Below are 23,073 nucleotides of genomic sequence, written 5' to 3' on the forward strand. Positions count from 1 at the left end.
AATGCCATTCATTTTAAATTCCAGATCAGCACACCTCATCTGGGGAACATGGAATAACCTTGCGATGGGTCATTGATCTTTGAAGCTGAAAACAGAATGAGAGGCAATTCAAATCTACAGGTTTTTCTTTTACAGGAATTATTTTCTGAATGAATGAAATCAACAGCATAACTGCAACCATCAATCAAACGAGGACCGCAATCTGCTCTGAATGACAACCTTTTTGCGTAATTAGGAGACAGAGAGCTCTTGAGAAAAGTTTTTTTTCTTTTCTTCTCCTCAGTCGCTCACACACATGCACACTTGAACACCCCAGCATGCTCAAACCACTGTGATTTCCTCACTTCCAAGTGCATCTGCATGAGGTTTGAAATCACACCCATAATGCTTCTCCCATCTGCTTGAGCAATATATTCAAGAAACATATTTCACAGGCCTCATCAAATTCTCTGATGGCTGAGCCAAGGGACATAACAATGCAAATCTACTTGAGTTTAGGCGTGCTGAAATGCTCAGAGGCTGATGGAGCAAGTGGTTCTGTTCAAACAGCTTGACAATACACGGATTTTGTGCTTTATTAGTTTCAGTTTTGAATCCTAGTATTATGCAGCATTAGGACTTTCAATTGTTATTGGGACCAACAGATGTAGATATTGAGTATAAAATGCTTTAGGAAGCAAAAATCATAAATGGCATCACTTTAATATCTTAATTGTTTTTCCTCAGACGGCAATTATATACTTTTTTTCTTCCAAGTAGAAACTAAAAACCTTATATGTTCTCTAGAGTTTTCGATTTTAACTTTAATGTCAATTCAACCACATATTGAAAAAAAATATTAAATGATCAATTATTAATTCATCCTAATTCATACAAAAAAAAAAAAAAAAACGGTTGAACAGTGAAATGGAGTTGTTACCATAAAATATATTTCCATTTGTATTATATAAAAACAAACAACAAAAAAACAAACAAAAAACAAGATGATGTTACACTATTTATTTATTTTATTTTATTTTTACAGTTACAGTCACCTAGATATTTTTTCACCTTGATATTTTTACTTTTTAATTCAGGAAAAGATGCTCATCACAGAAGTTGAGCCTCATATTTCATTGACCCATATCATGTGTAAACCTAGTGTTAAAGGCTTTAATCAATGGCTCAGTTTGTGGCAGCGTTTACGTCTGTTGGGGTCTTCCTAAAAAAATGGCAGCAAGCCATTATGAGAGGCTGAGCAGGTTAGACAGCCGCAGTGCCTGCTCAGTGATATGAGGAGACCCGAGCAGCTCGGCCAATGACCCCGACCAGCAAACACCATCTGCCTTTCATCCCATCTCCCACTCACAATCACGACTCACTCCTCTCTCTCCTGAGCTCCCTGGCAGGAGCTCCCTGGTCTCTCACTGTCCCTCTCAAGGGAGATATATGAACTGTCCAGCATTTTCCACCTCACAGGACCCCACTGACCTGTGACTGTCATGTCATACCAGCTGCTGCTGTGGTAACATCAGGCTAGAAGAAGTGTGCTGGAGATGATTACACAAGGACAACGACGGCTCGGCCTAATGTATATAAATCTATGATGTGCACCAGCGGCTTCAGTGAAGATCACTCAGGTAAAATACGAGGGTAAATGGACCCAGTACACAGCTGCTCCCTGCCCTCCTGCAGTGTCTCTTTCTTGTCATTTAGTGTTTATCTAAAGAGACTAAAGGTAAAGTCACATTACCTGCTGTAAAGTTACATCTGTTCAGAGATTTCAGTAGAAATCTTTGCAATCTTTTGACCCCTCAGGTCATCCAAGATGTAGAAGAGTTTGTTTCTTCATCAGAACAGATTTGGAGTAATTTAGCATAACCTCACTTTCTCACCAGTGGATCCACTGCAGTGAATGGGTGCCATCAGAATGAGAGTTCAAACAGATGATAAAACATCACAAAAATCCACACAACTCTTAATGCCTTTGGGAGTTAAAATCTGTGTATTTGTAAGAAACAAATCTATTACTATGGATAAAAATCTATTACTATGGATATATCCGTGTATATTTCTCTCATGATTCAGAGATGACTTTTTCCTGGAGGAAGCAATATGATGGACAGAGGACTCTTTTTTAATCAAAGAAATAAAGTAATACATGATGTTTTTATCATTCTGACGGCACCCATTCACTGCAGAGGATCCACTGGTGAGAAAGTGATGTTTTGCTAAATTACACCAAATCTGTTTTGATGAACAAACAAACTCATCTACATTTCGGATTGTCCTGAGGGTAAGTAAATTCATTCTAATTTTTGGGTCAACTAAATTTGTCTGCATTTGGCTATGAAATGTGCATCATATTATAAATATAGCCTTAAATTCTATCATATTTTTGACAGATATTATGACTGCCAAGCTTTTAACAAGACAACATCACACAAACTAAATCAATTATGTGCCATTATCATAAATCTACTCAGATAACACTGGCCAAATGGCATGCCATTTTATTTTTACCAGCTCTTGGATAGCAGCTCCATAGTTGCATTGTGGGCTTTAGATTAGGTTTTTGTTGTTCCTATTTCGTTACCACTATGAGTACCAGCTGAGAGGTGTTTGGCAAAAACACTTTTGCTTTCCAGTTGCACAATGTGCATTACAGGTGGCAGATGGATATGACAAATGAGCACCCTGGCAGGAGAAAGTGTGTGTATCTGCACATGTGTCTGAGAGAAAGTGTGTGTGTTCAAGTGAAATAAAAACAGGTTGTTGTGGACATAGTCTGAGAAAGTGGCTTTACTTTCCAAGCACGTTATTATGTATATATGCACACACACACACACACACACACACACACACACACACACACACACACACACACACACACACACACACACACACACACACACACCACAGCATGCAGCTCACACAATATAAATCTGTAATAAAAAACAGATCTGTAAAGTCACGAGAAATAGTCCCCCCCCACCCCAAATTAATTTATAAGGAATTTATATTTTTTTATTTGTATTGTATTGTATTTATACTTCAATTTTAATTAGAATTTACCTTAAGCTTTTTTGTTCTTATAGATTCAAAATATCTATAATTAACTTGTAGGCTACAGTGTCTTTTGTAAATGTTGTTCAGGGAGCCTAAAACTTTAAATTACTTCAAACAGAGCTGCCAGCTTTTGAGTTCAGGCTGGAGTGAGAATTATTCAGGAATAATTAACAAGCCTGCAGTTTAGTACACTATCAGTCAACCGTTTTGAACAGTAGATTTTTTTAATGTTTTTTTAAAGAATACTCACCAAGCCTGCAATTTATTTGATCCTAAATACAGCAAAAGCCGTAATATTGTGAAATTAGCATATTTTTACTATTTAAAATAACTGCTTTCTATTTGAATTTATTTTAAAATGTAATTTATTTCAAAGCTGAATTTTTGGCATCATTGATCCAGTCACACAATTCTCAAGAAACATTTTATTATTATTATTATTATTATTTAAAATAGTTGAGTAAAAATGTTTCCAGGATTCTTTTAATGAATAGAAAGATCAAAAGATCACCATTTATCTAAAATAAAAAAGCTTTTTTAACATTTAACATTTAACATTAAACATCATAGCATTTAAAACCTTGGAGTCAGTATTTTTTATTTTATTCATTTTTTGGTGGGGGTGGGGGATTAAATAAATTAATACTTTTATTTAACAAGGAAATTTTAATTTAAATTGACTTTCCTCAAGTTACTTGAGAAAAAGCAGGATTCGTATGGCATGATCCGTCATGCTACTAAAAAGCTCCAAAACTGTGTTTATCTTTTGAAATTCTTAATAAAATTTTAATGAATAATTTGAAGATATATTAGAAATGATTTTACAGCAATTGTTGAGATTTGCATTCAAGATAGCAATCTTCAGACTTTTTAGTGTACAAATGCCTACAATAAAATAGTTGAAGGACAAACTGATGTTTCATGCTGGCTTCTGGTTTTATAAGTACCATAAAAATAAAAAAACTAGTCACCATAAAACTTCCCGTGAGCTTTTATATTTCCATGGCTTTCCTGGCCTGAAAATCACAATTTGAAGATTTTTCATGACAGGAGGAAGTCTGTGAAATCATTATGGATGCATGGCTTCACACTTAAAGCTGACTTTTAGCCAAGCTCCTGTGATTTCATTCAAACTACAGTGCAAGCAGGACTGCTAAGAGAGTTATTTTTTCCAACCAAACCATACATTAGTCTTCTTTCAGTACTGATTATGGTGGTGGCTTATGGATCTGTCAGGAGGAGCAGAGAGTCAGGCTAGTCATTTGTTACCTGTAGAGATTATGGCTGGTCAGACTCGTTCACACTTGCGTCGCACGTCCTGAATGTTCACGGGACATTAAAGCGGCAGTTCATCTGTAACGAATGCATCAGGCACACAGGGCTGCTGTTATCACATCATCATTAGCATCGCCTACTGTTTCCCACGGATTAGCATTAACCATAATGCTCTGAGAGTGCATTCAGTTTATACTGTATATGCCCCTTTCCTACCTTCCAAATAATATTTTGTCTTAGGACAGGAGTATTCAACTTTCAGAGGCCCAGAAACCTCACCACTCAGATTTTCAATAAACCCATAACACCAAATATAGAAAGTAAATAAATAAATAAATAAAAAATAAGTAATTAAGTACATTTATTAATTACAAATTTATTAATCATTAATACTGATGTATGCTTATTTAAATAATACAATTACATCTCTAATGGTTTCTATGCAAAAACTATAAAACATTTTGACATGTTTTGTGTTCTAACATTTTTACCAGTTAAATTTTAACCCAAAATTTCCTAATGTATTAGATTAATTAATTTATATTATGATATAATACAAATATTCATTATATATATTTTTTCATATTTAAATATATATAAAATAATATAGATTAAAATAATGTAATAATAATAATAATAACAATAAATCAATAAGTTAAGTAATCATTTAAATAAAAACATTACGTCTCTAATCGTTATGACTATGATACATCTTAACACGTTGTGTTCTACATTATCTAACAGTTCCAAGTTTAACCAAAGATCTAATAATTTCATATTATTTATTAATTTCAGTATTTTATAACACACAAACAATACAAATGTATTATATTCATATTTCAATCAATTTCAAATAATTAGAATACATATTTCACAATTTACTTATTAATAATTAACATTTATTTTCAGGATAATTTAAAAAAAATGAGTACATCTCTAATGGTTAATATGCGAGAACTATAAACATTTTGACATGTTATGTATTGTGTTCTAACATTTGTAAAAGTTTAAACAAAAAATTCTACATATTTTTTTTCTAATATCTAATGGATTAATTAATTGATATTATAAGATTATATTTATTATGTTACAAATAAATCATATTTATACATACATTTTAATATTTAACAAAATAAAATATATATAATAGATTAAACTAATGTAATAGTAATAAATCATTTATTTAAATAATAATTGTATTATTATTACATCTCTAATGGTTATGTAGAGACTATGATACATTATGATGTTATGTTCTGTTCTGGTTCTGGTTTTAACCAAAGATATGTAATAATTTATATTATAACAATAATTTATAACACATACATTCAAATATAAATATTTGATAATTTATATTTGAATGTATGTGTTATACCATAATATAAATTATTGTTATAATATATATATATTACATTTATTACATTCATATTTCAAATATTATATTATTATTATTTAGTTTAGAATAATTATAATGTACATTTAACAATAAATTTAACAATAATTAACATTTATTTTAATAATAATGTAAATAAAAATATTACATCTCTAAAGGCTAGTAGGCAAGAACTATACATTTTGCGACATGACATGAAACATTTCTCACAGTTTTAAGAGCTCAGCTACACACATATGCAAAAAGAAAACAAATAACAAATAACAACCTTGCAACATATAATCTGTCATCACATTTTCCAAGTGCTGAAAATCATCTCAAGTCTACAGACTCTAAAAACCTTGTGCTGTGCATGTAAGAGTTCTTCTCAAGAGGAAGCGGTTTGATTTCTTTTTACAGGACAGCCAAAAGTACATCTATTACCTTCTCAAATAGGCTGAATTGTGTAGGGTTAGGGTTATCGTTTATCATTTCTCCCTCTCTGTACTGTCTAGTACTCTTCACAGACAGACAGCATTACAGTCAGATTAATCACAGATATACGAGACAGTCTGTCTGTTAACCCACACAAAGAGAGCTAACTCCACTCTGACATTGCCTTAAATGAGACTGAGAGATGTGTGATGCGTAAATGAATTTTTCAAAGCTATGAATGCATTTCACTGAGTCAAAGGCTAAGTGTTTACCAAATGTGCTAAAGTAACAGCTCATATTCACACATCTGCATGTGAGTTTCCTTAATTGTTCAGACTTACATTTAACTTCATTGCCAGCAAATTACGAATCATTCAGTCATGTCAGAAAAACTTGTGATGAGCTTGAAGGTCACAAAGTAAAAAGAGACCAGGCAGTTCATTAGGAAACATTACATGTTCACCGCCTCCCAGTTGTTAAATCTCCCATTGTAATGTTTTAATCTTTTCATCCATTTAAATCCTCTCATTATAACTTTCATCATTCATCTTATCAAATCTGATACTGCACAGCAATGTAATAAGACCTTTAAGGCATCACAGAAGAATCTATTGAAAAATCTGAATGTTATCTAACGGAACAAAATCTTTGTTGCAATGGACTAGACTGCTCTGTCTAAAATAATGTAAATGCATTACTTTGTGTTAAATATTTCACGGACTCACACATGTTATGCCTAAAACCAGATGTGGTTTTCTCAGATCGCACATTTGTTCAGCAGTTTGTATCTCTCAGGAAGGCAGGATCAGGATGTAATATCAGAAGGGTGTGAAGATATGCACAAATATGCAACCATGTCAACCTGCATTTTCTGAGACTGTGAAAATCACTGAGAAAAACATCAGTTTTTATCTCCTCACTGTACGGAATGGAAATTTCCTACTTTTAAGCGGAGAATGCCAAGTCTTTACAAGCTGTTCCAAGAGTCCTGTAAAGAAACCACAGCAGTTTCTGCACATCGCTGCCAGGACGTAAATACAACTACATGGGAAAGGAGGGCTATGAGGTAAGCAATGTCTCCATGTACTTGAGGAATGTTTTTCTAAGATTTCCCCAAGGCTTTTTCTGCCATTCATGATTATTGGATCATTGGATTACACATATCTTGCTGATGAAATTTCGTGATATTTCTACACTCTGAAAAACGCTGTTCATTTTTTCTACCCAACTGCTGGGTTGAGCCTGTTGGGTCATATATTGGGTTGTTTCTTTCAGTGTTGGGTAGTTTTTGTGTAACCCAGCTGTTGGTTTAGTGGCTGGGTCAATCTCACTGACCAGTGAAACGATACACTATTTTTTTTATTATGATAAAATATGCTTTCTATTCTCAGTACTGCATGTTTATGGGCAGTTTATGGAGTGAATCAATGCATCTTTATGTTACAAGTGAAATGTAAGGCAGCGGTCTATATACGTTGGCTATAGTTTAATTATGAAACTATGTTAAAATTAGTTATGAGTTCAATAAAACAACCTGCAGCATTATTATTATTTACAGAAATGAATACCTTTATTCTGCAAAGATGCTTTAAATTGATCAAAAGGCATTAAGAAACAGTATTTTACATTTTTACAAAACATTTTTACAGTATTACAAAAGATTTATTTTTCAAATAAACACCGTTCATTTGAACTTTCTATTTAAATAATCATGAGGAAAATATTATCATGCTTTACCCAAAAATATTAAGCAACACAACAGTTCTCAATATTGGTAATAATAATAAAAATAAACATTCCTTCAGCACCAAATCAGCATATTAGTGTCGCAATTCAGTGAGGACAGCAAGGCATGAGGAAACGAGGAGTTCTTGAATATCACAGCTTTTAAATGAACTGTAACTCCGTGAATACTCAACGAAAATACATGAGAGAGATATCTATAGAAAGCTTGACATGTCTATTTTTAAACTAAACAAGTGCCGCCGAAAACAGATATTCTGTGATAAAGTAATCCATATGAAAACAACGCGATGTCTGTTTTTCATGTCTCCCTTCATTATATCTAATGTGACCACGCCCCCGCGCCGAACGCGCTATTCAGATTCAAACTGAAGCGCGCAGCTTGAATACGCCCATAACAGAAGAAAAAGCAGCAAGACTGTTCAAGTTTTTTTTTATTTTACTGTTTGCTTCGCGATGAGAGGAATAACACATAATTCACCCCAAAAAGATGTGATGTGGTTGAGGATTTGAGAAATGGATTTCCTCAGAAAAAAAGAATGAAGCACTTTATTCAGCAGAGATCATAAACATGAGTAAGTCTCTTTTTATTTATTTATATACTTGTACTAGTTTTCACATAACGTGTAAAGGTTTTACTAGCTCATTATGCGGCCCTTTGTCTTCTCAGGTGTAAATCACAATGATATTCTTGGTAGTTGACGCCTACTCGCATATGACTTTTACCAACAAAAAGTGTCTTAGAAAATTTAAATCAATATATTGTTTTCTGTGAGTGAGTAAACAAGATGATTTTCACATCATTTAGAAAGAAAAATTCTAGGCTACAAGCTCCAGTTCTCAAAAATCCCGGGAACCATTGTTCTTTATGTGTTTTTTTGCCTTATTCAAGCGTTTTAACAATTTTAGTTTTTCACTAACCACGCATATTTTTTTTCTCAAAAACACAATCATGTACATACATGCATTTCACATATTATTACAGCCCAGTTTGTGCTGATTACAGTGAGATTAGTCTTTACCCATTTAGATATTTATAAGAAACTGAAAAAAGCACAAATGTCAAGGCATGACAAAACTTCTCCAGGCCCCAAAAATACCCTTAGACTCCAGAGGGTTTTAACCTAACTGGAGTCGATTAACGCATATACGCGTTTTGAGTCATTTTCTCCTGATAACCCCGAAAAGAACTTAAATTACACTTTCAGTTTTAATCGTACAGATAAGAGCAATACATCAATCGAATCTGTAAAGGGTCTACTTTTTTTTGGATACAGACATAATAACAACAAAACTTTGTGCACTTATAAAATAAAGATAACAAACAAGGTGCGCTGTCTGCAGCCTTTGTCTGCGCTGATCTTCTTTTACAAACACGTCATCCACAAACAAGAGGAATGTAGAAGACACAGGAACACAGGGAAAGGCGTTCAAAACCGACAAACACAAACTGGACTGGGGCTTTTAAACCTAGGATAATTGGGGAAGAACGAAACACAAGTGATATCGCGTTGTTTCCTTGTCACATCTCGCGGGTGTTTGGTTGTGAAATGTAGTTTGCATGCCAGACATAGTTGTCGGCGATTCTTCCTATTGTAAAGTCATGCAGTGTGAAACCTTCTGTCGCCGATCCATCGTGCAGTGTGAACACAGCAGTGACTGAATGCTGGCCAAGATAGTCATGCAGTGTGAAAAGAACAGTGACCCGACTACTTTGAAAATCGTGCAGTCTATCTCAAATACTGCTCCAGAGCAGTATCAAAGGCTTAGTGTATCCCATCAGACATCATGTTGTGGAAATAAATCACGAGACTTTTTGCCAAGATTGCGAGAGGTCATGGAAACCTTTCCAATGTAAGTTAAATATTAATAATAATTAGACATTAAATATAGTTTGGTAGTAAAACAAAATGCTACACGTTTTATTGCTGCATAGATTAGTATATTTATTTTGTACAACATTTGGAACGGCTTTCTATCACTTAATTAGAAGCACCACAAATGAAAATGGTCATGTTATAGGGACTACTGAACAGATATTTAGAAGTTGATTTTAAAATGCAACGTATTTAACATACTTAATACTTAATATTAAAATAAAGCTATGTAAACACTTGCATTTTTATAATACTATAAGTGTGTTTCATCAGTTAATGAAAAGTTTGAAACATACTTGTAGTCTTCATCCTCAGTTGAACACTTGGGCCAAATAGAGGAAATACATCATAGAAGTAGTCAAGTAGTTAAGTGCAAAGACTGCGGGGTGGGTATTTGGATACAAATAAAAGTCATTTTACAGATGCAATCAAACTAAATAAAAAAAAAGTATATATTATTGTTATGAGTATTACAATTATTTCAAGTATTTATAGTATTTCTTTACAATGAGGTTAAATTCACTCAAATTCACATTACAAATCATTAACAAACTTTTTATTTTAAGGTTAATATTAATTTATGGATATACTATTATTGTCACACACCTGGACTCATTTTGTGTGTTTTTTGCCCCTGTGACCCAGTTTCTGTCTCTATGTGGTTTGATTAGTTCCCAGGTGTGTCTAGTCATTTCCGCATGTGTTCCATGTCCCTGTTAATTAAGTCATGCCATCCACCTGTGTTTTCCCAATTATCCCTTGTACAAAAGCCTTGTCCTTTCAGTTCTGTTTGGTCGGGTCTACTCGTCTACTTGTTACTTGTCAACTTGTTACCTGTTACTTGCCACTTGCCACTTGCCACCTGTTACTTGCCACTTGCCACTTGCCACCTGTTATTTGCTACTTACCTTGCCTATGTTTGATTTAATAAATCCTTGTTTCGTTTATCCCTCGGCTCCGTGTTCCTTCCAGCAGCGTAAGCCGTGACAGAAGACCCGACCTAAAAAGTTAAAGAAACTGCGTGTTTTCCCTCCGTTTTGTTTTCCGTTTTTTCAGTCTTTTTCTTTCCGTAGTGTGTCATGGATCCCCTCTATCGCCCCGAATACCTCCTCCTCCTGCTGGAGCAGGAGGGACTTTCTCTCGAGGACCATACTAGACGGTTTCTCGTGCTAGCTAATGCCACCAGCTACCCGGACCACGCGCTCTGCACCTTTTATCACGCCAGCCTGAACTCCAGGTGCAGAGCGTTGTCGCCCGAAGATGGTCCTCGGGAGGATTTCGCCGCATTCATAGAGTGGAATCTGGTGAGAAATGGGTCACCTCTCACGGTCGGCCCAATGGAGGATCTCGCCAGGTCCACTCTGGACCCAGAGCCCAGCCTACAATCTCCCCACGGTACGAGGCATAAGCCCGAGCCCACCGATGACGGAGAGCCTGAGAGCAACCCGTCAGACCAGGTGCGAGAGCCGGCGACACTGCCCACCACGAGGGAGCAAAATGTGGAGCGCCAAATGGGTCAAAATGAGGGGGTTTCCAATTCACCTATGCCAGATCCTCCGTTAAGCCCAGGACGGGCTCCTGATCCTCCTGTAAGCCCAGGACGGGCTCCTGATCCTCTGTTAAGCCCAGGAAGGGCTCCTGATTCCCCGTTAAGCCCAGGACGGGCTCCTGTTCCCCCGTTAAGCCCAGGACGGGCTCCTGATCCTCCTTTAAGCCCAGGACGGGCTCCTGATCCCCCGTTAAGCCCAGGACGGGCTCCTGATCCTCCGTTAAGCCCAGGACGGGCTCCTGATCCTCCGTTAAGCCCAGGACGGGCTCCTGATCCTCCGTTAAGCCCAGGACGGGCTCCTGAACCCCCGTTAAGCCCAGGACGGGCTCCTGAACCCCCGTTAAGCCCAGGACGGGCTCCTGAACCCCCGTTAAGCCCAGGACGGGCTCCTGAAAACTGTGTGTTTTCCCTCCGTTTTGTTTTCCGTTTTTTTCAGACTTTTTCTTTCCGTAGTGTGTCATGGATCCCCTCTATCGCCCCGAATACCTCCTCCTCCTGCTGGAGCAGGAGGGACTTTCTCTCGAGGACCATACTAGACGGTTTCTCGTGCTAGCTAATGCCACCAGCTACCCGGACCACGCGCTCTGCACCTTTTATCACGCCAGCCTGAACTCCAGGTGCAGAGCGTTGTCGCCCGAAGATGGTCGTCGGGAGGATTTCGCCGCATTCATAGAGTGGAATCTGGTGAGAAATGGGTCACCTCTCACGGTCGGCCCAATGGAGGATCTCGCCAGGTCCACTCTGGACCCAGAGCCCAGCCTACAATCTCCCCACGGTACGAGGCATAAGCCCGAGCCCACCGATGACGGAGAGCCTGAGAGCAACCCGTCAGACCAGGTGCGAGAGCCGGCGACACTGCCCACCACGAGGGAGCAAAATGTGGAGCGCCAAATGGGTCAAAATGAGAGGGTTTCCAATTCACCTATGCCAGATCCTCCGTTAAGCCCAGGACGGGCTCCTGATCCTCCTGTAAGCCCAGGACGGGCTCCTGATCCTCTGTTAAGCCCAGGAAGGGCTCCTGATTCCCCGTTAAGCCCAGGACGGGCTCCTGTTCCCCCGTTAAGCCCAGGACGGGCTCCTGATCCTCCTTTAAGCCCAGGACGGGCTCCTGATCCCCCGTTAAGCCCAGGACGGGCTCCTGATCCCCCGTTAAGCCCAGGACGGGCTCCTGATCCTCCGTTAAGCCCAGGACGGGCTCCTGATCCTCCGTTAAGCCCAGGACGGGCTCCTGATCCTCCGTTAAGCCCAGGAAGGGCTCCTGATTCCCCGTTAAGCCCAGGACGGGCTCCTGATCCCCCGTTAAGCCCAGGACGGGCTCCTGATCCTCCTTTAAGCCCAGGACGGGCTCCTGATCCTCCTTTAAGCCCAGGACGGGCTCCTGATCCTCCGTTAAGCCCAGGACGGGCTCCTGATCCTCCGTTAAGCCCAGGACGGGCTCCTGATCTTCCGTTAAGCCCAGGAAGGGCTCCTGATCTTCCGTTAAGCCCAGGACGGGCTCCTGAACCCCCGTTAAGCCCAGGACGGGCTCCTGAACCCCCGTTAAGCCCAGGACGGGCTCCTGAACCCCCGTTAAGCCCAGGAAGGGCTCCAGCCCCAGAGCTTACTCCAATGCCTGCTCCTCCAAAATTCCCACCCTCCCACCCACTCCTGCCTCCTCCTCCGCTGTCGTCTGGCTGCCCCTCTGCTCGCCCTCAGCCTACCATCATTGTGGTGCGAGCTCAGCGGGACCGCCATCCTCCAGCGATGCCTTGGTCGGCGTCTCCCTCACCTCCGCCTCCAGCCTCTGAGGCCTGGACTCCGCCTCGGTCCGTTGACCCGTCGGCTCCACCATGGCTCCTAGCTCCTTCCTCTCCGCCGTGGCCCGGCAGTCCGCAGGCTCTGCCTGGCTCCCTCGTCCCTCCGGCTCCGCCTTGGTCTGGCGTCGTCCATCCTATGCCTCGGGACTCCACTCCTCCGGCTTCGCCTCATCCCTCCGTCCCTCCGGCTCCGTCAGGCTCCTTCATCCCCTCGGCTACACCTCAGTCCTCGGTCACTCTGGCCTCACCGCGGCCTTCCGGATCCACATCGCCGCGTCAGTCACCAGAGCCATCAGTTCCGCCTAGGACCTCCGGCTCCTCCCCGTCACCCTGGCTCTCCGTCTCCGCCTCGGGCTCCTCCTCCACTTGCTCCGTTGCCGTGGGTCGAGTCCCTGGAGTCGGTGACCATTCCTCCTCCATGGCTCCTTCCTCCGTCGGCCCCACCTTGGGCTGTTATGGCTGTGGCCTGGGTCCTGCTGGGTGCCTCCTGCTTCAGATCCTTCCTGGCTCCTCCCTCCGTCATCTCCTCCCTGGCTCCTTCCTCTGTGGTCCCTGTCTGCTGGCCTCCCTTTGTTGTTTCTACGGTGCGAGGACGCACCTACCGGGAGGGGGGAGTACTGTCACACACCTGGACTCATTTTGTGTGTTTTTTGCCCCTGTGACCCAGTTTCTGTCTCTATGTGGTTTGATTAGTTCCCAGGTGTGTCTAGTCATTTCCGCATGTGTTCCATGTCCCTGTTAATTAAGTCATGCCATCCACCTGTGTTTTCCCAATTATCCCTTGTACAAAAGCCTTGTCCTTTCAGTTCTGTTTGGTCGGGTCTACTCGTCTACTCGTCTACTCGTCTACTCGTCTACTCGTCTACTCGTTACTTGTCCACTTGTCCACTTGTTACCTGTTACTTGCCACTTGCCACCTGTTATTTGCTACTTACCTTGCCTATGTTTGATTTAATAAATCCTTGTTTCGTTTATCCCTCGGCTCCGTGTTCCTTCCAGCAGCGTAAGCCGTGACAATTATTAATTTTAAATTAATGTTTGTTCACAACCTATTAACTAATGCTAATTTATCTAAATGAACAAACTTTGACTAAATGCATTTAACTGATGTTAAGAAAGTGTTTTATTGTAGTGTTACTCTATTTTATGTCAATATGAAAACAAATGACTACAAAGCAAATGATACACCAGTGACAGCAATAGGAAAGGTAGAGGACAGGCCATTTTCCTGGAATTCATTCCTTATTTAAACCATAAGCAATCCATGAACCCCTCGTGCCAGCAGGCACAAACAGGGCTGACCATGTTGATAATGAAACAGCTTGTGTTGTCCTGAACCATCTGGAGTACATGAGGCAAACTGTAGCATTGGTGCCCAGCGCAATTAACTGCGCCTTCCTCTTGGACACTGTTTTCCTGTTATTGCTGCCATGGGAGACAGACTGCATCCTGGGTAAAGTCCATCCCATTGTCATGACTAAATTTTAATTTCAGCTCACACACATAACACTGCAGAAGGCTGTCACATTACCACAGGCAGTGCACTAGACTCAGGATCTTTCCTCACTGTAAGCGTGGCATTGATAAATGGATGTCTCATCCCGAAAGCATACTTTCCGACGACTCCCTGCAAATTGTACGTTTTGAAGAAAAAAAGATAACTCGACTTAACTAATTTTCCATTAACTTCAAATCTGAAAAACTAGGCATGAAGATTTGAGGTATTCCAGTCATGCACCGAAGTGGGCTGAGAAATGACATATGACGGTGTCAATAAAACATATGACAACATTATTGAATTTAATGATGCATTAATGTATGCAAATGGTAATAGGCCATATTTTACGGTGTTAATGATTGGGTGCACAAGACGTGTACTGGTTTGTTGCCTGATCATTAAGTCTGAGTAGGACACACAGATCTCCATTCAAAGATCCACAAAAGCTCCAGGCTTCTAATACACTCGTATCAGCCAGGAATTCAATCAATTTCTATTATATCTGATATATACAGCACGCATGCTAATAAGCCATCAAACATAATGCCCTCAATTATAACATCAAGGCAGCTCCTATCAAGTTAACTGAAGTAAATGGGATGTTTCTCGTGTGGTTTGACATCACATAGAATATGCCCACGGACCCTGTCAAATGTTTAGATGGTAAAGCATTAAAATATTCAATCTATTTCCACTGAACAAATAAATTCCACAAAGTTTTAGAAATGAACTTTAAGACAATATAACCTACTGAACAGACCATGTCAGTGTTATTTTAGTATCATTTATATACAAATAGGGTATATATTTTAATATATATATACAAAATCACATTAAAAACTATATATATATACTATTTATACTTTGGTTAGATTTTTTAATGTGATTTCGTATTTTTATAATGTTATGTCTGTATATACTTTCATTTAGCTTTCATTTATTATTTAGTATTTTATTTACATTTATAAAATATATTGAAATATATTTATAAAATATAACATTTATAATGTTCCAGTTAACTTTTTTCTATAAACAATTATTTAAAACATATTTATTTATATAATTAGTAAAAATGTTTAACTATTTATGGTTTTAAATGTTACAACATTTTACATCTTTTGTTACACACACACACACACACACACACACACACACACACACACACACACACACACAATTTTAATATCAACAAATGTTTTATTTTATTGATATTATATATTAATTAATTAATTATTAATTAATTAATTCATTTAATATCATTATATATATTTGTATTTAACCAAACAATATATTTGTGCTATACTTTAGTTACAGTAGTTTTGGGTCTGAAATTCCCCCATCTTAATATTGCAGAATCATTTTTGACACAAAAAGTGCCTTTTTCCCATCCCAGAGGATCCACCCCCTAATTAAACTTCCTCTCCTGTCACCATGTCCCTCCCATGTGGGACAAGGACACTTTAGAAATGCTAAATGTATTTACATGGCACTGAAGCAAAGGCTCAGCCCCCTAGCACACGTACTGTTGACTCGTCTCTAAATAGGATCGCTCCACGACAAAACAAACATCGCTCAGATCTAGTTAACATTTGCTAAAGGTTGCAAAAGAACAATGCGACCTGGAGAGGAATATTTGAATCTTTTGGGGAATGAAATCTAATCACGCTCATTCTGTCACGGTAAATGCTAATATCAGATGCTAATATCAGATTATTGGTGTCATATGCAAATTAGGATTTAAAGAACATCTGTTCTTCAGAATTGTAAGAGGAAATCATGTGTGAAATAGTGATATTGGCCCACTTAATCAGTGGTCCCAAAATGTGTTTGGACACTTTAAAATATCTCAATATTACTGCATTTGAAAACAAATAGTTTTTAGGGCAGCTGCATATGACCTTTGTGCTTTCAGGCTTATGGTGAAAAACAAAATGATTCCATTGACACTTTAATGGACTATAAAATAAAAATAAAATCAAGAAAGAAGTACTACAAAATAAATTGTGTTTTCATTTGAGGTTAACAAGTTACAGGTTAACAAGAGTACATTTATATACAGTATTCTCTTTGACACTTTGGCAATTTTTTTGCATTTCACCTCTCACTGTGAGTAAAACTATAATATACCCATAACCGAAACATTACTGACCAACAGAAACATTTTGGACTGCTGTGACACACTAAATACATTTTCAGCTAAAGAGCTTTGCCTGTTTTCACACTGACAGAGCGCCTGCTTACTTTGCATCTCATTATGCATTTGAGCCATTTTTCTGCATATCTTTCTCAATATGAATAGTTTGGCGGTCAAAGGGCAAACGGTTGGGTTCATGTCGAGTAAACCAAAATGACGTCAATTGCAGTTTAAGACTGTCATGGCAATGAACCGTCTGAGCACCTCTAATAATTTCCAGAACATAAAAGACAGTCTGCATTTTAATTTGGTTTTAAATTGTGTGGTGTGGACATGCTCTGGTTACTCTACGTTTATGCAACATAATTTATCTTCATATCCACCATACAAAGACTAGGATGAACTTAAAAATAACATTTTAAGGCTAAAGCTTTGTCCTTAATAGACCAGCAAGCAAACCTTAAAGGTCAACACAGAAAGTAAATATGATGAATTAACTAATATCAGAAGGCGTTTACAATGTAGTTCTGCTTTTAAGTTCCTAGTAAAGCTTTTAATTTCCTAGGTTGTCAGAAGCATTTTTAATTAGAAATTTCAAGCAAGCTCTATGGTCTGCATCAACAGGAAGAGTAGAAAATCTGTAAAAACCTCTAAACAAGATAATCCATGTGACCTTTATAGTATATGAGTCTTTTACTCAAGTACTGCCTCAAATAGATCACTGAATCAGTGAGCTGAATTTTTATTTGTGAACGAATCAGTCTAATTCATAAATTAATTATTCAGTTCCATTCATGAACCATCAGTGTTGAAAAACACACAAAGAACCTGACTGAATAATTTATCCATTCACAGCGGTTCTTAAAGGGATAGTTCACCCAAAAATGAAAATTCTGTCATTAATTTTTCACCCTCATGACCTTTGTTCATATTTAGGACTCAAATAAAGATATTTTTGATGAAATCCGAGAGCTTTCTGATCCTCCATAAACAGCAATGCAACTGACATGTTCATAGCCAAAAAAGGACATCATTAAAATAGTTCATGTAGCATCAGTGGTTCAAGCATAATGTTATGAAGATACAAGAGTACTTTTTGTGTGCCACGAAAACAAAAATAAGGACTTTTTGTCAACAGTTTATTCTATTTGCTAATATAGCTCATCATATGTATCTACAACACCTAAATCATAGCGTAAGTAATATTCACTTTTTAGGTCTGATAACAGATTATGAACAGCTGTTGTATTGAAAAGAGCAGTGTGAAGATTCTATAAAAAAAATCTTCTTTTGTGGTCAGCTTAAAATAATAGCAGCATACAGGCTTGGATAAACATGAATAAATGCTGACATTGGCAAATTATTCCTTAATTGCTCTTTGCATAGAAAAGTGGGACATTTTGATGCATTGACATTGTTTTTTTTTTTTGTTTTATTGTTTTTTTTCCTTCTAGATTCAGAAAACAGTTTGATTGAGCTATAAATCTACATGACCATATTTGCCGGAACTGAAAAAAAAAAATCAGCAAAAAGCAAAATATACTTTGCACTTGGGATTTCTGGAAGATTTGTAGATGGGAAGATTGCAGGAGTGATTTGAATTTGAGAAAAGACAGAAAAAGAGAGCAGGACTCCTTAGGCAATAACACTAGTCAACCTATCTCTCTCTCTGCATGTCTCCCCCTCTGTACCATAGAAGGTCTTGTTAATCATTCTCAGGGCTGCCCTTTGCGGTTTCCTACATTACATACTGCTATAAAATCTTAATGTCTCGAGAAGATCTACAACTCTCTTACCAATAAGACCAGAATACAGAAAGTACATCACAGCAGACCAAGGTTTGCACAGAACAGTTATGTTCACCTATGCCCTATAAGTATTGTAAATGAAGAAAATAGCAATTTGTATATTTCATAGCAATACTACGTATTCTGCACACATTATGCAGGAAATTAATACCTTTTAATTACTTTCTTTTCTTTTTTAGAAAGGATACATTAAATTGATCAAAAGTTTCAAAGGTGACAGCAATTTATAAACAATTTATATTTTAAATAAATGCTGCTTTCTCTGGAACTTTCTATCAGAATATTAGAATGATTTCTGAAGGATCATCTGACACTATAATTCAGTTTTACCATCACGATAAAATTAGATTTGAATATACATTAAAATTCAAAATAGTTGTTTAAACTGAAATAATATTTCACATTATTTCTGTTTTTACTGTGATTTTAATCAAATAAATGCAACTTTGGTGAGCATAAGAGACTTTCAAAAACATTATTAGATATTCATGAGTCTAAACTTTTAGTAGGTATATACACTGTATTCATATTTCTAGTTTCTACACAATCAGTTGTTTGTATTTAATCATAAAAAACACAAATTTATATTTTCATTTAGTTTGAGTTCAGTTTATATTGTATTAAATATGAAAATGCAAAATTACAACATTTCTGCTTGTGATTTCATACTTTTGAACCCGACTGTATATGTAGCTTATGAATCAAGCTAACAGGGTAGTTAAGAGGTTAGACAGTTAGGCAAAAAGTAACACACTTTTTAGCAATGAATAGCCAAATGCCAAAAGTGTCCTGACTATCAGAATAAAATAATAAGAGAAAATCATAATTATTTTCAAACACAGAACATTCTCACATTGTTTATGTCTTTATTGTCACAGCACAAAGACGGTGCTTAAAGTGAGATGTTTTCTGAAGACCAGGCTGAATAAATAATTCCTGTTTTTGAAGTTGAGCACTCAGCTCATGTCTTTCAGATTTGCTCGCTGATCAAGAATAGGAACTCTTTTAATTGTGTGGACATCACAGACACAAAGCATCCTGATGGTTCACGGCTCACTGTCTGTTCTTTTTTATGTGCTCTGCTCCTACAATCAGCCACAGCCTCCAGTTGACAATGTCTGCTTATCATGACTAGGAGGAGGAGACAAAACAAAAACACTTTTCTCAATGCATCATCGTCACATCCAATTTCCTTTGCATGACAGCCGTGGCCTAATTACAGTGGAAGGTGGTTAATTTAGCTGTAAGGAGAATAATTTAAATACAAATGGACCCCTGGTCCCTCTATAGGGGACGAGGAATAAACAAAATGTCACTGTTGATCGTGCCGTAATGGGAAGGGATGACATACGGACATGTACGGCAGACATCTATCAACTCCTTCCTCAATGTTAAGCTAATGGAGGTCAAGAGGCTGGAGGATGCTAGGGATGGCACAGACAATGGAATATAACAATCTGACGGCTCATCCATGAGTGGGTTGAAGGCATCAAGAAATTAGAACAATTACAGTTTAACTTCCCAATTACCAAACTTAACGCACCCTGGATGCAATTCTGATTTAACGCTTCATTTGGTTGCAGAATGCCAGCCCTCCATAATTTGATGAAATCTGACAGTCAATTTAGTAAGCATATTTTGGGAAATAGTTTTCTCTTCCACTCTCTTTATATGCGTCTGAACACAAACTGCCTAAAGAGACATTTCCCAATCTCTGACAAGCAAGGTCAACATGCAACTATTGTTTTTCAGGGGGTGCAAATGGCAATCCTGGTTTACATTGTGCCTCAGGCAAAATATAGCTAAAGAAAAAAAATCATTGTTTTTGAGTAAAGATTTATTTAAATATTAATTTTATTAACAAATGTAAAATAAATATTAATACTTAACAATTGCACAACCCTGCATCTTGACAACATTCAGCTGACTTACACAAAATGCCTAAAATTTTACACTAATAAATTACTTTCCATTCCAAAAAATAAAAATAAAAATCCTTTCCATCAGTTTAAAAAAAAGCTGTTCAAAAATCACTGGCAATAATTTTAGCCTTGGAATCAGGATTAGGCATGAACTAATCTTTCAGAATTGAAGAAGTAGTTCTAACTTGATTCAGCGAAAGAGAAAGTACTTTTTAAAAATCCCATTCAAAATCTAAGATTGGCGATAGCGCTTCTGGTGACATGGACGCTACACAACTCTGCACTAATGCTCATCAGCTGAGCATATGCTCTGTCAATATGCTGACTGGCTGACTGCTTTTCCTTCCATTTCCAACACTGATTCCCCAAAATGTGATCTTGTCTGTCTATTATAAAATGAACAAAGTTATCTGTAAACAGATAAGTCATGTAAAACTAGAAAACTGTATTAATATAAGAAGGCACACTAACACTCAGAGAGACACTGTCCATCCTACACATTTGACAACACAGTGCATAACTGCATACAACTACACTGATTGTTCTTCAGTAAAAATGACTGAAGGCCAGACAGCAGAGGTGTGATGGACAAGCTATCAGTCCAGTGCACATTTGTTATTTTATTTATTTACTCATTTTGTTTGATACTGATACAAATAAAATGAGATGTTCAAGACATGGCATTTTGCTTGTTGATTCTAGGAAATTACTTTTAGTCTTTATACATCCATTGAGGCTGAACATGCCTCCTTCTGCTCTCACCTGCACTGATATGTGCAGATAGAGTGGGCTGAGAGTGAGTTTCAGTTCATGCCTAATTTCACATAGATGGCATAGAGTCAAACATGTAGTGGGAGAGAAGCCCAGAGGACGAGTCCGCAATAAGAGCAGAGGATTTATCCAAAGTTAGATTAGCAGTAAGAACATGCACGGCAGCCTTCACTGTGCTGCATGCTCATTAATAGATTAGCATCAGCGCCCAGCGCCACAGCTACACTGCAAATTGTTATTGCTGACTGTAATCAGAAAATCCAAAGACTGGCAGAGCATATGAGAGCAAATGAATGATAGAGAAGGTAAAAGATCGAGAGCTGAAGGGATGAAGACGAAGAGGCTTGAAGTGCTGTGTTAGAGAGAAAGAGCAGGAAAATCCTTCGGTCAGCATTATGACATTATAAAAAATACTGTTTAAAGGTTTGAGGTTGGTAACTTCTGGAAGTCTCTTATGCGACACAGGCTGCATTTATTCAATCACAAATATAGAAAAAACTTTAAAAAAATTATTACATTTTTAAAATAGCTGTTACATATTTAATTATATATATTTCAAATGTAATTTATTCCTGTCATAAAAAAGTTTAATTTTCAGCAGCCATTACTTTCATTCTAATTTGCTGATTTGGTCGTCTTATTATCAATGTTAAAAATAGTTCTTTGGACATTAGTAGTATTATATATTTATTTAATGACATGTCAGCATCTTAGGCTATTTTCATGTCCAAAACAATAAATAAATAAATGAAATAAAAGCCAGCAAAGAAACAAACACAAGTTATATTACACAATATTTTTTACATTAACATATGATATAAATTCTAAAACCTTTTTGGGGGCAAAATTATGCTTAACTCTTTAAGTGAGTTTTTTGAGACATTATAAATGTCTTTAATAGCACTTTTGGTCAACTGAAAATGTTGTTGCTGCAAAAAAGTATTGATTTAATAATAATAATAATAATTGTATACTGACCCCAATTTTTTAACAAGCATACATGTTTCCTATTATATACCAATACCATATATGCTAGATAAATATGCTTAACATCATTTGAAAGCCCTGCTTTTTTTCCCCAGATACATAATTAACCAATTCAGAGATCTTTACTTGAGGACAGATTTGAGAAACCCTTCTATTTCCATAACATTTACTTTACTTCCTACATTTTAACCTTTAACAAATTCTTCTGCCAACTCCATAAACAGTTTGTCAATTTAAATCTCTTAAACCGCTAATTAGAAGAGCGCACATGGAACTATTAGTGAGATAATCTCAAACCGCCCACCCTGTTAACCAAGAAAACTGTGCATAAATGTGCTCATACTTCGTTAACTTGTTTTTCTAAGAACTGTGATTCAACTATTTCCTTTTTTTTATAGAATACTTCTGCATTGTTATGATTTTATTTAGCACTAATTAGTTAGTCCAGCTGTTAGCCCACACATACACACAGAATGTGAACAAATGTAGCACTAATTCTCCTGAAACCAAGCCGTTACAACATAAACCATGTTCTAGAGTGGTATTGCAGTCAAGAAACTGGGCAAACCGCCAAAAATAAGCAGGTTCAAACCGAGAGCAGTAGAGAGCGGGAGTGCATCAGCCACAGAAGGGCTATTAAGGTCGCAATCCTATTCTACCATCAGTTTACCTGGTTATCAAGACACTTGACCCTCATTTGTTCAAGTAAGAAGTATCAGTACAGTTGGATAAAATTATTATTTTTTATTCAAGGTTTTAGATAACCTTCTATCACCCCACAAGTCCTTATAAGCCTCTATACTCTGCAACGCAAGCCCGCACACACACACACACACACACACACACACACACACACAC

The 23,073-nt window shown here is 37.6% G+C and overlaps 1 protein-coding gene across 1 annotated transcript in view; it reads right to left on the bottom strand.

Annotated features, from left to right (window-relative positions):
- LOC132115626 (contactin-associated protein-like 2) overlaps positions 1-23,073 on the bottom strand; it is a 455,893-nt gene that overhangs the window by 147,540 nt on the left and 285,280 nt on the right. The gene's annotated exons all lie outside the window — the stretch shown is intronic.

Source organism: Carassius carassius, chromosome 35, assembly GCF_963082965.1.
Source record: "Carassius carassius chromosome 35, fCarCar2.1, whole genome shotgun sequence".
Lineage (NCBI taxonomy): Eukaryota > Metazoa > Chordata > Actinopteri > Cypriniformes > Cyprinidae > Carassius > Carassius carassius.